Genomic DNA, 14,717 nt, shown 5'->3' with positions numbered 1-14,717 from the left:
ACCCCCCATAACCCCCTCCTGTGCATCATTTCCACACAAAATCTGCGAGCTCAACCATCTCCTCCCCATTTCTACTGATCTTTTTGAGGACTTGCTATTATATTACAATAGGCAGGTCCTTTTATGAGTATCAGAGCAGGGTATCCATCCACACGGACCACAACAGCAAAGACTTCCTGGAAAATTACACAACTTCACAATCACCCTGAAAATTGTGTCCAATTGTGACAAAAGATCTGTCAATACCATGAACCACAGGTGAGTAGTTCCTGGAATTGTTCAAACAGTAAATAAAAACATTTAAAAATACCTGAAACTAACACAACATTGTTAGTCAACCATACTTCAACATAAAATAAAAATTTTTTAAATTTTAAAAATTAAAATCTCAAAACCTTCCAAAATACCTGAAAGGAAGGGACAGAAACCTTTTTAATAACTCTATTACAAGACTGTAAAATGCAAACACACTCAACTCAAAGTCGATGTCTTTCAGGCTGAGGAAAGAAGTGAAAAGAAAAAGGGCTTAAACATGACAGTTTCCTGTACAAGAGAAACTACAACACCTGCTCATTGCTACTGAATACACTGGCTTTTATGCACACACAACAATGAACCTCATGAAACGATTTTCTCTGTTTTACAATTAAACAATTCTACCCCATGTCTAAGACTATAGAGGGATACTCTTCAGTTGAATTATCGCTCTTGGCTCACTGCAAAAATTGTTAAAATGTGTAGAACTTGCTTTACATTAGGGAACCCCCTTTAGACTTCTGGTGGCTCTGAGTCATATAAATGTGCTCAACTCTCAAATGTCCAGTGTTGATAATCAGTCTGTGAATTATACAGACTCTGGTGGTTTTTCCCCTTCATCTCATCCTTGTCTTTTAGGGTTTTTTTGTGGTTTTGTTTCTGTTTCTGTTTGCTGGCTTGACTGTGCTTTGGTGTCTCTACGAGAGAATGGAAAATGGAGTGAAAGCAAACAAAACACAAAACAGTCATTTCTTTTAAAGCTTGGGTTAAAACAGTGTCTAGAGCATCTTGACATTTCAAAGGATGTCAGGTATTCAGGTTTTCCTGGCCTCCAAAACTGACCCAGTTGCCAAGAATTAAGGGTTTCCTGAAGAACTGGCTGAATGCATCAGAAAAACTAGCATTCCCTAAAACACGTGGACTAGAGACCCTTCATCTCATGTATACGGTACCCCACACTTTTTCATGTGTATCCCCTCTCTTATGTTTCAAAGCGAGGTGCAGCGGTACTGAGCTCCAGAGGATAAGATGAGGGTAAGAGGCAGAGCCGAGGTTTGGACCCAGTTACAAAGGCAACGCTCTTTCTTCACCTCCAAGTCAACTCTTTTTAGTGGTAAATATGAAACCAGGTTTAACAATTTGTTTGAAAGTCTCTGTTTATATAACATGTGGTTTGTTGATCTCACAAACCCTGAAGGCTTAGCTTAGCCTCAGGATCAAAGTTTACTTTTCCCCATAGTTATGATGGTGTTTTCATACATTATTTAAAATATATGATGGTGAAGGCACACTACAAAACAATCTTGATAGTGAACTTTTGTTCTCCAGATACTGTACTTCCCCTCAGTGGGCTCAGTCAAGTAATATGAAAAAGAGATTTCGCAAGATGAGGTGTCTTCCAGCTTGAGTTTAAGGGGTGCATCTGAGTCTCTCACAAAAGTGTGTTTTGAGTAGGTCTTTGACTGATTTATAATTCACTAGCTTTGCCAACTGAAGCATATGAAAATCCCCTATTTTGCCTACCATGAATAAAGCTGCTATGAACATTCTTCTAGAAATGTTTTCGTAAACATACATTTTCATTTCTCTTGGGTAAAAATACCTAGGAGTGGAATCTCTGGGTCATAGGTAGGTTTACTTCTAAGTAAATAAAAAACTTGAAATCATAATTTAAAAACATCTTCTCGACATCAGTGTTATTTTCACTTCTCTTTCCTCAGGAAGAGGTCATTATAACAAAGTTCTGTGGGAATTCCTTCCCACGTGGCAACTTTTCTCTGTCTCCTGCCCTTTCCTTACTTCCAAGGTGAGATAATCACAACATACTTTACGTACTGGGAGTTTGGGACGGACATGTACACACTGCTCTATGTAAAATAGATAACCAACAAGGACCTCCTGTATGGCACAGGGAACTCTACTAGATATTCTGTAGTAACCTATATGTGAAAAGAATTTGAAGAATAGATACTTGTATATGTATAACTGAATCACTTTGCCATACAGCTGAAACTAACACAACTTTGTTAATCTACTCTACTCCAATATAAAATAAAAATTTTAAAAATGACTTGGTAGATTTAATAAAGATTTAAATTTAAAAATAAAATAAGATAGTCAAACTCAAAAGCAGAGAGTAGAGTGGTGGTTATCAGAGGCTTGTGGGAGGGGGACTTGTTACCTGATGGTTATAAAGTTTCGGTTATACAGATGAGTACATTCTAGAGTTCTTCTGTACAATCTATGATTAACAATACTGTGTTGTACACTTAAATATTTTCCAAAGGGTAAATCTCATGTTAAGTGTTTTACCACAATAAAAAAAGTAAAATAAAAATTAAAAAGAAATTAAAAACAAATAAAAACACACTTGACACACCTCCTTCTACTAACTAGCTGCTTCTCTCTTCTTCCTGGCTCATGCTGCCAAGTAGGAGACCCTGACCCTGCACACACCCTAATCGTGTCAGCAACCGCACCCTTGAACTATTGCTATAAAACTCCTCATCAAATCCTCCTGGGTTGGGACACACAATTTTGAGGGGCAGGAGCCAGCTGTGTCCCCCTTTGCCTGGCAAAGCAATAAAGCTATTCTTTTACTACTTCACCCAGAACTCTGAGATTTGCTTTGGCACCGGTGCACAGAGACTGAGATTTCAGCATCATTTCCATCCAACCAGACTAGAGGCTGAGGAAGTCCAGGCAAAGGGTCAGTCAGTCACTCTCCCTCCCCTGGGATGTTGTCTTTTTTTATCTATTTGGTGTCTAGACCAGAATTACAGCCAGCTGCACTCTAGGCAGGTGAGTCAGCACTCAGTCTCACTCTTTCTCTCTGACCCCTCTTCTAGCGCTGGTGGGGATGCTTGATTCAACCTGTCCTCCCATTGTACTGGTAGACTCTGCTGCTTATTAAAGAAATCAGCACTTTCTCAGCTCAGTCTTCCCAGGTGTGTGGTTTCTACTGTTGTGTAACAAATACCACAACCTTAGCCCCTTAAAGCAACACCCATTCATTATTTCATAGTTTTGTAGGTCAAGTTTGCACTGAAAGGCTCCTCTGGTCTTTGGACATTCAGGCCAACATTGGCCCAAGTTAGATCCGGTAAAGGAGCACTTGATGAGCTAATTGATGAGTTTACAACAGCCCTGCCTTAGAACTCAGGACCCAAGCTCTAGTTAGTGACATAGTATTACTTTGTGTAACTAGCATCGATCTTATGCTCATATTGCAACCAGGGATTTCACAGGAGGAAAGATAATTCTTCTGTGTTAGTCCAGGTCCTCCAAACGACAAATGCTAAGACAGGGTTAAGCTTTCAAGAATTGTCTTAGGGGAAAATCCTGTGTGAAGGAAAATGGGGTTGGTTGGGAGGTGGGAAAGGCTGGGAGAGCAGTCAGACCCAGAGAAGAGAGAGGGAAGGAAAGTTAGATAGATGTGCCTAGACTTCTGTATCATCTAAGGAAGGCTCAGCAAGGCTGTCAAGAACTTTTAAATTTTTTTTATTTTTACTTTTAAATTTTTTATTGAAGTATAGTTGACTTACAACGTTTCAGGGGTACAGCAAAATGATTCCGTTATGTATATCGGGTTGGCCCAGAAGATTTTCCATTTTCTAATGAAAAACCTGAATGAAATTTTTGGCTAACCCAATACGTATATCTATTCTTTTTCAGATACTTTTCCATTATAGGTTATTACAAGATATTGAATATAGTTCCCTGTGGTATACAGTAGATCCTTGTTGGTTGTCTATTTTATGTATAGTAATGTGTATATGTTAATCCCAAACTCCTAATTTATCCCTCCCCTCCCCTTTCCCCTTTGGTAACCATAAATTTGTCTTCTATGTCTTTGAGTCTGTTTCTGTTTTGTAAATAAGTTCATTTGTGTCATTTTTTTTTTTTTTTAGATTCCACATAGAAGTGATATCATATAATATTTGTCTTTCTCTGATTTACTTCACTTAGTATGATAATCTACATGGATAGACCTAGATACTGTCATACAGAGTGAAGTAAGTCAGAAAGAGAAAAACAAATATTGTATAATATGGCTTACATGTAGAATCTAGAAAAATGATACAGATGAACTTATTTTCAAAGCAGAAATAGAGACACAGACTTAGAGAACTGACATATGGATATCGGTGGGGGGATGAATTGGGAGAATGGGACTGACATATATACACTACTATGTATAAAATAGATAACTAATGAGAACCTACTGTACAGCACGGGGAACTCTACTCAGTGCTCTGTGGTGACCTAAATGGGAAGGAAATCCAAAAAAGGGGGGATATATGTATACTTATAGCTGATTCACTTTGCTGTATAGCAGAAACTAACACAACATTGTAAAACAACTATACTCCAATAAAAATTAATTAAAAAAAAAAAAAAGACTCTTCAAGCTAAAGTTTGGAGTCCCCTGTCACTCAGGAACTGGTTAATGTGTCTAAGGCAGGGCTTGGTCAACCTTAGGCCCCAGCCTGTGCTCAAATGTTGGCAAGGAGCAGTTCTGCAAAAGATGTAGCCTCAGGGAAAATGCAGCTGGGCCTTTGGTCAACTAAGCTCCCTCTATTTGAAGGTTGAGAGGCACACACCCATGACTACCAGACCAGCTGACATGGATTTTGGTATTCCTTGGTCACCTAATCAAAATATCTAATAAATGCTGACCTGAAAACACTCCAGTTTATTGCCTGACACCTGGATAGCCCTGCATCCTCCAGGCCTTAGGCTGCAGTCATGTGTCCATGCCCTTTATTAAAGGAAGCCAGCACTTTCTCACCCCAGTTGTGGCAAGTGTGTTAGTTTTCTACTGTTGTGTAACAAACACCACAACGTTAGCACTTTAAAGCAACACCCATTGATCACCTCACCGTTACGTAGGTCAGAAGCCTAGGAGGCCTCAACTGGGCTCTCTGTTTGGGTCTCATAAGGCTGAAGTCAAAGTGTTGGCCAGATCAGACTCTTATTTGGAAGCTCTGGGGATGAATTCACTTCTAAGCTCTTTCAAGTTGTTGGTAGAATTTAGTTCCTTGTGGTTGTAGGACTGAGACTCTGGTCTTCTTTCCAACTGTCAGCCAAGGCCACTTTCAGCTCCTGGAAGTCTACCTTCAGGTCTTTCCACCTGTCCCCTCCAGCTCTGCAAGGATCCTCATGTCAAATTCCTGCCCAAACACTTTCTGCTTTTAAAAGGCTCATGTCACTAGTTTGGGAACCTGGAGAATCATCTATCTCTAGGTCAACTATTAATAACCTTACATACATCTGCAAAACTACTTTGTCATGTAGTATAACGTAATCACACCAGTGGGATCTCATTATATCCATAGGGAGTGATCTTAAAATGCTGCCTACCATGCAAGATACTCCAAGAAGTCTTCTTCCAGCTCACGTTGCTTGTTTGTTTCTCCTGAGTCCCTCTCCTCCACCATCCTTTTCCTCACATGACTTTATCCTGTACTGAATGCAACACCTTTTCCATAATCCATCAATAGTATAGCAAATAAAAAACTAATATAATGCGCTTTTACTATCTGTTGGAGTACTAGTAGGAGGTTATATCAGAGCATAATAAATACAAAATATTGAAATAAACATGAGAAAATTTGAAACTTTCTTCCTGGCCAACTCCTAATACTTGTTCATGACTGTCTTGTCAGGGTCAATTTTTCTTTTTAAAGACCTCTTCCTCCTTCTCCTGTGTGCTAATCACCAATGACTTCTTTAGGAGACAATTCACAGTTCACCACCTACCCCCACATTATCCAAAGCTACTCAAGCACACATTCTGGAGTTTTCTTGAGCAAAAGAATCATCAGCCAGGTCTTTATTCTCAGCCATAGTCTCCATCCATGCCCTCACCTCCATTGGGATATAGAAAGGGGTTTTAGAAAAGATTTATTCTATCCCTGGATACAGCAAATCACTAGGGGTATAGATTTTTTGTTTTGTTTTGTTTTGTTTTGCTTTCTTCCGGGTAAAGAAACTCACCATCAGCCCCACCAGCTCCCAAGGAGAGCAGCACAGCCTGAAGTCCTTGTGTGTTTGTTGGAGGCTAAAAGATTATTTTCTATATCCTAGTGCTCTAGTCATGCATTCCAAAGTAGCGTGGCCTTGTGTCCCGCTTAGTATAAAATAGTCCTGTCATCTCTACTCGGAGGACTCTCTCTTCCTAGAACACGTGTGGGTCTTTCAGGCTTTACATGGAAGGAAACCGACAGACATGATATGCCACCTTCTCCTTACAACAGAGAGACCCTTCCTTACCATGTCTTTCTACCCAAGAAGTTTCCCCCAGTCCCTCGTGCAAACCAGGTCTTGATGAAGAGTCTGCCCATCATTCACCAACGTGTCTGAAACGCTACAAAGAATATGGACTCTACCGGTTCAGGAATCACCTACACAGAAGAATTTGCAAATTGTTCTTTTCCCCATGTACCTAGACAGAGAGTCTTCTAATCCCAGCATGGAAGTGCTTTACCAGTCTTATTGGTCAGATTTGCAATTGCCCCTTTCACTTCTGCTTTATATGGTTGAGGTCAGAGTGTTAAGTTTTATGGGTTAAATAGAAAAGACTCACTGTTCCTTCTTGTTTTTCTTGTCATAAAGAGTACAGTACCAGAGTGGCAGAACTTAATGAATCAAGTCTTTAGACTGACACTCCAAGCAGCACCTACTGGCAGCTGGAAGTGACCTTGCTATAAACCTTCTCCCCCAAGGTCAGGCCACATTCACACTAGGGCCTTGTGAACTCACTACCCTTTAAACTGATGATAAATGTTCTTGTTTAAAAATGAGGTCAAAATTTTGTTTTCCATGTGTTGATTCCTTCCATGCTATCAGTGCTAAATATCTGTAAAAATAGAAAAGCGATGGTGAGCTGCATTTTTGTGTGTGTGTCTTTTTACTGTAGCTCCAAGATTGTACATCTTTTATATGTTCTGCCTACATTATGTTAATACCTAAAATAAACAGGGGAATTCGATTCACGCTTAAAAGTCTTGCATATGCCAGGGATAGTAGCCATGTTTCCAGCTGGGAAACCAAAGTTCTGTAGTTATGATGGGCATGACAATTTCTGTGATTTTTTAAAAATTTTATTTATTTTATTTTTGGCTGTGTTGGGTCTTCGTTGCTGCGCGCGGGCTTTCTCGAGTTGTGGCTAGCGGGTGCTACTCTTCATTGCGGTGCACGGGTTTCTCATTTTGGTGGCTTCTCTTTGTTGCAGAACATGGGCTCTAGGCCTGCGAGCTTCAGTAGTTGTGGTTCGCGGGCTCTAGAGCACAGGCTGGGTAGTTGTGGCACATCGGCTTAGTTGCTCTGCGGCACGTGGGATCTTCCCGGAGCAGGGCTCAAACCCGTGTCCCCTGCATTGGCAGGTGGATTCTTAATCACTGTGCCACCAAGGAAGTCCCAATTTCTGTGATTTGAGAAGCAAGCAAATCAAGGAAGGGGTAGTTATGATAATTCCTATGATTTGACAAGCATTGCCCATCACAAGCATTGAGGAACTGAATAGTCGGCTTGACTTTGAAAAGTCTTCTTTTAGCTGCAAAATGTAAAATTATTTTCTCTGTTAGTTCCCTAACGAAATACTGGTAAGAAATGTGTGACAGTTACTTTTTTAAATTTTTCAAAATAAATGTGGTGATTTTTCTAGAGACACTCTTTTAAATAAGTTCGGATAAAGACAGCCTGCAAGACAGCTAAGAAGATGCTCTACTTATCTCCGGGCAGAAAAATTACAGTACAACCAATCTTGCTTTGAGAAAATGCTCATGAAAAACATATTACAACAAAAATTTTATTGTCATGCAAACAAGCATGGGATTTGATAAACAAAAAAATGCCTCAAATTAAGTTTTCTTGTTGCTATCCAATCATTTTCAGGATTTGTATAGAACTTTACATAGGAAACTCCATCTGCATGCTAAAAAGAGTGGATTCAGTGATCCAATAACCTCAGAATTTACTCTGAGCAAATTGCCTAAGAACAGCAATATTTGGTTAATGTTTTCTCTGTGTCAGGCGCCGTGAGATAGATTATTCTATTGAAGCCTTACAAAACCATTTCAAAATATGTATTTATTTATTCATTCATTTGTTCAGTTAGTCAATCAAAACTTTATTCATCTCCTGCTCTGTACTAAGCACTATTCTGGGTAGTTAGTAGGTATCAGTGAAGAAGCAAACCCCTTTGCAGTCAAGGAGCTTACATTCCAGTGGCGGAAGAGAGAAAATAGGCAATAAATATATGTAAATTATGTCACCTATTAGAAGGGACTAATTTCATTTTATATTGCAAAAGGATGTCTCTCTTTGCCTTATGAAGTCTATAGGTAGGTAGCCAAAGGAAGCAGGGAGACAGGGAGATGAAGTAAGAGGCTTTCACAACAATTCACACAGAAATGAGGGTGTCCTTGACCCTCATTTCTGGTAGGCTTTTTAAAAAATTTATTTTATTAAAGTATAGTTGAATTAACATGAACAACATTAACAATGTTGGGTTAATTTCTGCTGTACAGCACAGTGATTCAGATATATATATATACACACACACACATATATTCTTTTTCAGATTCTTTTCCATTATGGCTTATCACAGGATATTGAATATAGTTCCCTGTGCTCTACAGTAGGACCTTGTTGTTTATCCATTGTACATATGTAGTTTGCATCTGCTAATCCCAAACTCCCGATTCTTCCCCCCACCCACCCACCCTTCCCCTTTGGCAACCAGAAGTCTGTTCTCTTTTTCTGTGAGTCTGTTTCTGTTCAAAGAGTTTATTTCTGTTCATTTGTGTCATATTTTAGATTCCACATGTAAGTGATATCATATGGTATTTGTCTTTCTCTGACTTACTTCACTTGGTATGATAATCTCTAGGTCCATCCAAGTTGCTGCAAATGGTATTATTCCATTCTTTTCATGGCTGAGTAGTATTCCATTGTATATATGTACCACATCTTCTTTATCCATTCATCTCCTGATGGACATTTAGGTTGTTTTCATGCCTTGGTTGTTGTAAGTATTGCTGCTATAAACATTGGGGTGCATGTATCTTTTTGAATTATAGTTTTGTCCAGATATACGCCCAGGAGGGGGATTGCTGGATCATATGGTAGTTCTATTTTTAGTTTTTTTGAGGAACCTCCACACTCTTTTCCACAGTGGCTGCACCAATTTACATTCCCACCAACAGTGTAGGAGGGTTCCCTTTTCTCCACACCCTCTTCAGCATTTGTTATGTGTAGACTTATTAATGATGGCTATCTTGACTGGTGTGAGGTAATACCTCATTGCAGTTTTGATTTGAGTTTCTTTTATAATTAGCAATGTTGAGCATCTTTCCATGTGCCTGTTGGCCCAAAGCGATAGCCTTTATAAGAAGCAGCCAATAGAGTGGCCTGGCTGAGTTGATTTCAGGGCTGACTCTATTGTTTTGGTCTAAACCACTATTAGGATGTAGTTGTATTAATTGAGATGGGAAGGGTTGCATGGGGAGCAGGTTTGGGGTGAAGATCAAGAACTTTGGTTTGGGACGTGTGGAAAGTATGATATCTCTTGGACATTCCACTGGCAATGTCATGTATGCAGTTGGATATAGAAGTCTGCATTGAGGAATGAGGGCTAGGCTAGAGATTAACTTTCAGAATCACTAGGATACAGATGTTATTCAAATACATTGGGCTGGTTGAGATCAACAAGACAATCCTACAAATAGATAAGATAACCAAGATCTGGGCCTCGTAGGGGAAGGTGTAAGGATAAGAGGTGAGGAGGAAGAAGAAGCACCATCAAAAAGGGCTGGAAGGAAGGACAAAGGAGGTAGAGGATAAACCAGAGGATGATCAAGAAAGTATGGTGGTTGGAAAGTCAATTGAATACCATGAAGAATATTATTTATCTATACATGTGGCTCAAAAAGTTTAACAATTTGATTAAATTTCATAGAACTAGCAGGTGGTAGAAATTGGACTTAAAACCAGCTCTTTTGACCTCAAATCCAGGTTGTTTTCTCCAAACATTGAAAGCTTAGAATAAGAGATATAGTTGTCATAACTGTAATAAGGATGACAAACATGAATACAAGAGAGTAGTGCTTTCTTGTCTGCAACAAGAAATGTAGACCAAGTTTAACCCAGAAAAGTGAGTGCAATCCATTGATTTTTGAGTGACCCATAGATGGTTGCTTGATATGAACATATTTGTGCTCTTATTTTACTTTAAAATGGTTTCTTGATAGTGGTTTACTGGAGATTCTATGCCCATTTAATTAAGATATTTTTAAGAGTATATTTTAAGAAGACTTAATGTAAAGAAGGCAAAATATACAGAAGAGAACAGAAGAGGCAAAAAGGTGTAGAAAACACTTTCTATGGTACATTGATTGTGCTCAGCTTTGGGGAAGTAGGTACTCAGCTGAAATATGTGTCTAAAAACAGAAAGGGCCTAGAGAGTACTTCTGTCCAGAAGTTATGTAACTGCCCTGGGGAACCACTCAGCTACCAAAGAGAGGAGATCTGAATTTTCAGGATTCCACAATCTTTTCTCCATTTTAATCAAAGAAGCATCCCTCATGTCTGTTTTATACACAAGGCTTCCTAGTAAGATTTTCTTTGACTAAATGGTCTCACAAACAATTGATGCTAATCCAATTTTTATTTTATCTGTAAGAAAACTGAGGACCCAAGAGGTCTGTGACTGGTACAGGATCACAGCTATCAAGGCTTTAGCTAAACTCAGATCTTCAACGTACGACCCCAAATCTAATGTGTGTGCGTGTCTGTATTTTGCTGCACAATAGTCCCATCCTATGATGGAGGAGTGAGGGAATCCCACATTTTTTTTTTCTTTTAAAAGATGAATATGAAATTCTCACAGATTGGCTAAGTAACAGCTATGTTTAGAGTTTAGTTCAAAGTAGTTATTGAGTAAACTCAGGGGAGAAAGTATCCAAATTATGCAAGGCTGACTTCTGCTCTGTGCAGTCTAATAAGGCATCACACCTGTAGCAGGACAAAACCCTCAAAATTCCATCTCAAAAACTATATGTGAAGCTTTGGACATTGTAAGACCTAAACAAACCCCATCACCAGGGTCGCCACAGTGATGGAATACCATGCTTAAACATGCCAATTGTTGCCTCTCAGACTCTTGAACGACCTCACCTCCCTTTACGTTTCTCCATTGCGTCTAGAAACTCACTGTTTCTGAGTGCCTAAGATTCCTGCTAATTGTAATCGCTAATACTTTTCAAGTCTTATATGCTCGGCACCGCTCTGTGTTTTATATAATTCTTTATTTAAATTCACCACAACTTCATGAGGTTTCTAAAACCACTTGTAGCTTAGAAATGAAGAAAGTTGGAGCAGTGAAGTAACTTGCCCAAACTCACTAGAATTCAAATCTGATACTCTGACTTGAAAGCTTGACATCGAACCACCAGGTGTGTGTGGGAACATAAGCAGGTTTGTTCCTCCAGGGTCTTACCATATACATCATGTTTCCTGAGTCATTCTTTCTAAGGATAATGGTTTTATTTTTTCATAGGACTGTACACTTTATTTTGTATTTTCCCTAAGCATTGCATCATGAAACTAGGCATCCAAAATCTCTTGCTGTATAACTCATTCCATCCAAGCCTTTCCTACACAGCAAATCTAAGAAACTAATACGAGGGACGTTATTAATAGTTCATGGTGCGATAACTTGAGTCCCCTACTTTGCACTCATCCTATATTACATTTGAAAAGAGAATTCTTTGAACCAAACACTAAATAGCTGTGGAAAGTGTAGGTTCCATAATAGGATTGAGAATGAATGCAGTTCTGACATTGCTGATCTCAAATTACACCATCTGAACAAACATCGCTGCCATCTATGAAGTTGGGCACATCCTAAAAGCACTCGATTTGTAAACCACTCAGCTTATATCCACTAAGAGTCTATTCCACGACCTTGCAACTGGGATGTTTTCTGTGCTTAGATGTTCTTCTGTGCTGAGTACTAACACCACACCTTCCCCCAACATTCTGGAAAATGATCCTTCCTACACTCTTTTTTTGTTTGTTTGTTTTAATTTACTGGAGTATAGCTGATCCACAACGTTGTGTTTAATTTCTGCTGTACAGCAAAGTGACTCAGTGATATACTTTCTTTTTCATCCTTCCTACACTCCTAATTACAGGATTTCAGTTGGAGCAGTCATGGGTTTACAGCACTCAGCCTCCTTAGCCAATCAGATGGTGATTGTTGATTGGTCGACGTTGCCTGAATCAACCAGAATCCTGTCCTAAGGTTTTGGAATGTGAGTATATTATGAATCCCTCTTGATCCCCTTCTGTTTGCTGAGCTGGGGTGGGGGGGGGGTGTGTTTTGGTAGCTGTGAGGTCATAATACCTACTGTGCAGGAACTCGTGTCTCAAAATATAAAGCAAATCTGAAAAGAGGATCCAAAACGAGGGAACTGGTAGATTCTGGCAGCTTTCAAATGCCTGAGTCCAGGGGTGCCCTTGTCACCCTGCACATTGGAAGCAAGATGTAGGTCTGCCAGAGCAATGCCTGCTCAGAAGAGTTCCCTGCTAGACCCCTTAGATTTCTCCCTGAGCTTTGTAAGAGAAAAGGCAGCAGGCAGAAGCTGAAGGAATTTTCTTTTTACAAGAAAACATCTGAAACCTTGAGTTATGACTGTGACAGTGTGGGAAAGAGGAGCAGCCATCCCACTAACTCCTGAGAACCACGTGGCTTCCGTTTAGCACCAATTCGTCAAGTCACAGTCAAGTCATGTGTATTTGGCAATAGATCTATTGGAAAGGACACCAGAACTTCCATGGTGGTTATTGACACCAAGGGGCAGAGAAAATGTCATTGTCATTGGAATTGTGTAAAATACCTCAGAGACTCCCAGAAATCCTTTTGTGAACTTTTGGAATAAAGGGCAATTGGGGCTGGAAAAGCTGTTCTAGTTAACGTGAAAAATGTCGTAAAAACATGAGTTATTAAAACTGTTACACATTAGTTTCCATTGAGAATCAGGAAAATATAGAATATACTAGTGCCATTTTACTTTATATTTTTAAAATATTTCTTCTTAAAATTACATGAATCGTAGTTTTAAAAGATTGAATTGTATAGTGGTGTTCATAAATAAAAGAGTAATCTCCTCCTCCAGTTTTACTTAGAAATAATTACTTAAAGTTCTTGTCTTATCTATATTCTTAAAAGTACATTTATGCAGCTACTTATTGATTTATCCACTGTACATAATTTAATGATTTTTTGCTATGATTCTCCCTACCTCCTCTACACCCTTTTAGTATATGGCTCTTCTGTTGGTAATGTTTTAGCATTAAATAATATATTGACTCTACTGTTTCTTCTTCCATCATTATTGGCAGTTTATTATCACTCTCCACTTCTTCAAACGAGGGTACAAAAACTTCTAACCTTCTACTCTCTAACTTCTCTTCCACTTCCCATATTCTGGCAGATTTATTGCTGCTTTCAAATCAAGAATGGCAACATATACCTTTTGTCTGGAAACCCAAGTGAATCTTACATGCATTGCCCCAAAAGTGAAAATAATTTTGCATTACTATGACTCTATTACTGTTATTTGTGTCGTAACCCAACAGTGTAATATAATAGGCTGCAATGCTCCTGTGTCCTTCCTTCTTGCTCCAATGTGTTCTCTAAGGAAAACAATCATATGGATTCTCCTTTTTTACATTCTACCAGTTGCTCAAAATCATGACAAGTGTGTAACTTTTTAACATATCTCTCTTTTATGGGTCTTGTAATATCTACAAAATCTGATGACTATCCTTTTTCATCCTTGTTCTTCTTTGTTCTTAGGCTGGAAGCCTTGTGTGTGTAAACATATATATTTAACCACATCCATATTATTTTCTAGTATCATTAATTCTGTCTACTTAATGGAGTGATTTCCATTTTTATTCTGAAGACTTCAGAATGTTTGTTTTATTCTAAACTGGTTAGATCACATTTTTTTTTCATGGAAATTTAGATTTTACTCTGTTTTTTATTAATTAATTTTTATTGGAGTATAATTGCTTTACAGTGTTGTGTTAGCTTCTACTGCACAGCAAAATGAATCAGCCATACATAAACATATATCCCCTCCCTTGTGGATTTCCCTCCCTTTTAGGACACCACAGTGCATTAATTAGAGTTCCCTGTGCAGAGCGTTAAAAAAAAAACTCATTAGAGTTTTTCCTTTATATTTCTTTCTTTACCATATTTTGTGCCTCCATAAATTCAGAATTTCAATCAAAGATTATATATATATATACAATCAAAAATTATATATATAAACACATATATGTATATTCAGAATTCTCTCCCACGACAGTTTTTGTTGTTGTTATTCAGACCTTCCTTCTCCAAGAGTCTCTGTCTTCTCTATCTAGAGTAACTGTTTCTGTGTTGA

At 38.7% G+C, this 14,717-nt stretch overlaps 1 protein-coding gene and 1 long non-coding RNA gene across 2 annotated transcripts in view; one reads left to right on the top strand and one right to left on the bottom strand.

Annotated features, from left to right (window-relative positions):
• LOC309630340 (uncharacterized protein) overlaps positions 1-14,717 on the bottom strand; it is a 170,168-nt gene that overhangs the window by 40,938 nt on the left and 114,513 nt on the right. The window lies entirely within an intron of this gene.
• On the top strand, positions 1,084-4,636 carry LOC309606856. The gene is made up of 2 exons (XR_014232085.1): positions 1,084-1,290; positions 1,354-4,636. It is a non-coding gene; the product is annotated as an uncharacterized lncRNA (long non-coding RNA).

The sequence above is a fragment of the Balaenoptera borealis genome (genome assembly GCF_965194805.1).
Source record: "Balaenoptera borealis genome assembly, chromosome: 1".
Classification (NCBI taxonomy): Eukaryota; Metazoa; Chordata; class Mammalia; order Artiodactyla; family Balaenopteridae; genus Balaenoptera; species Balaenoptera borealis.
This window is presented reverse-complemented; position numbering and strand designations above follow the sequence as displayed.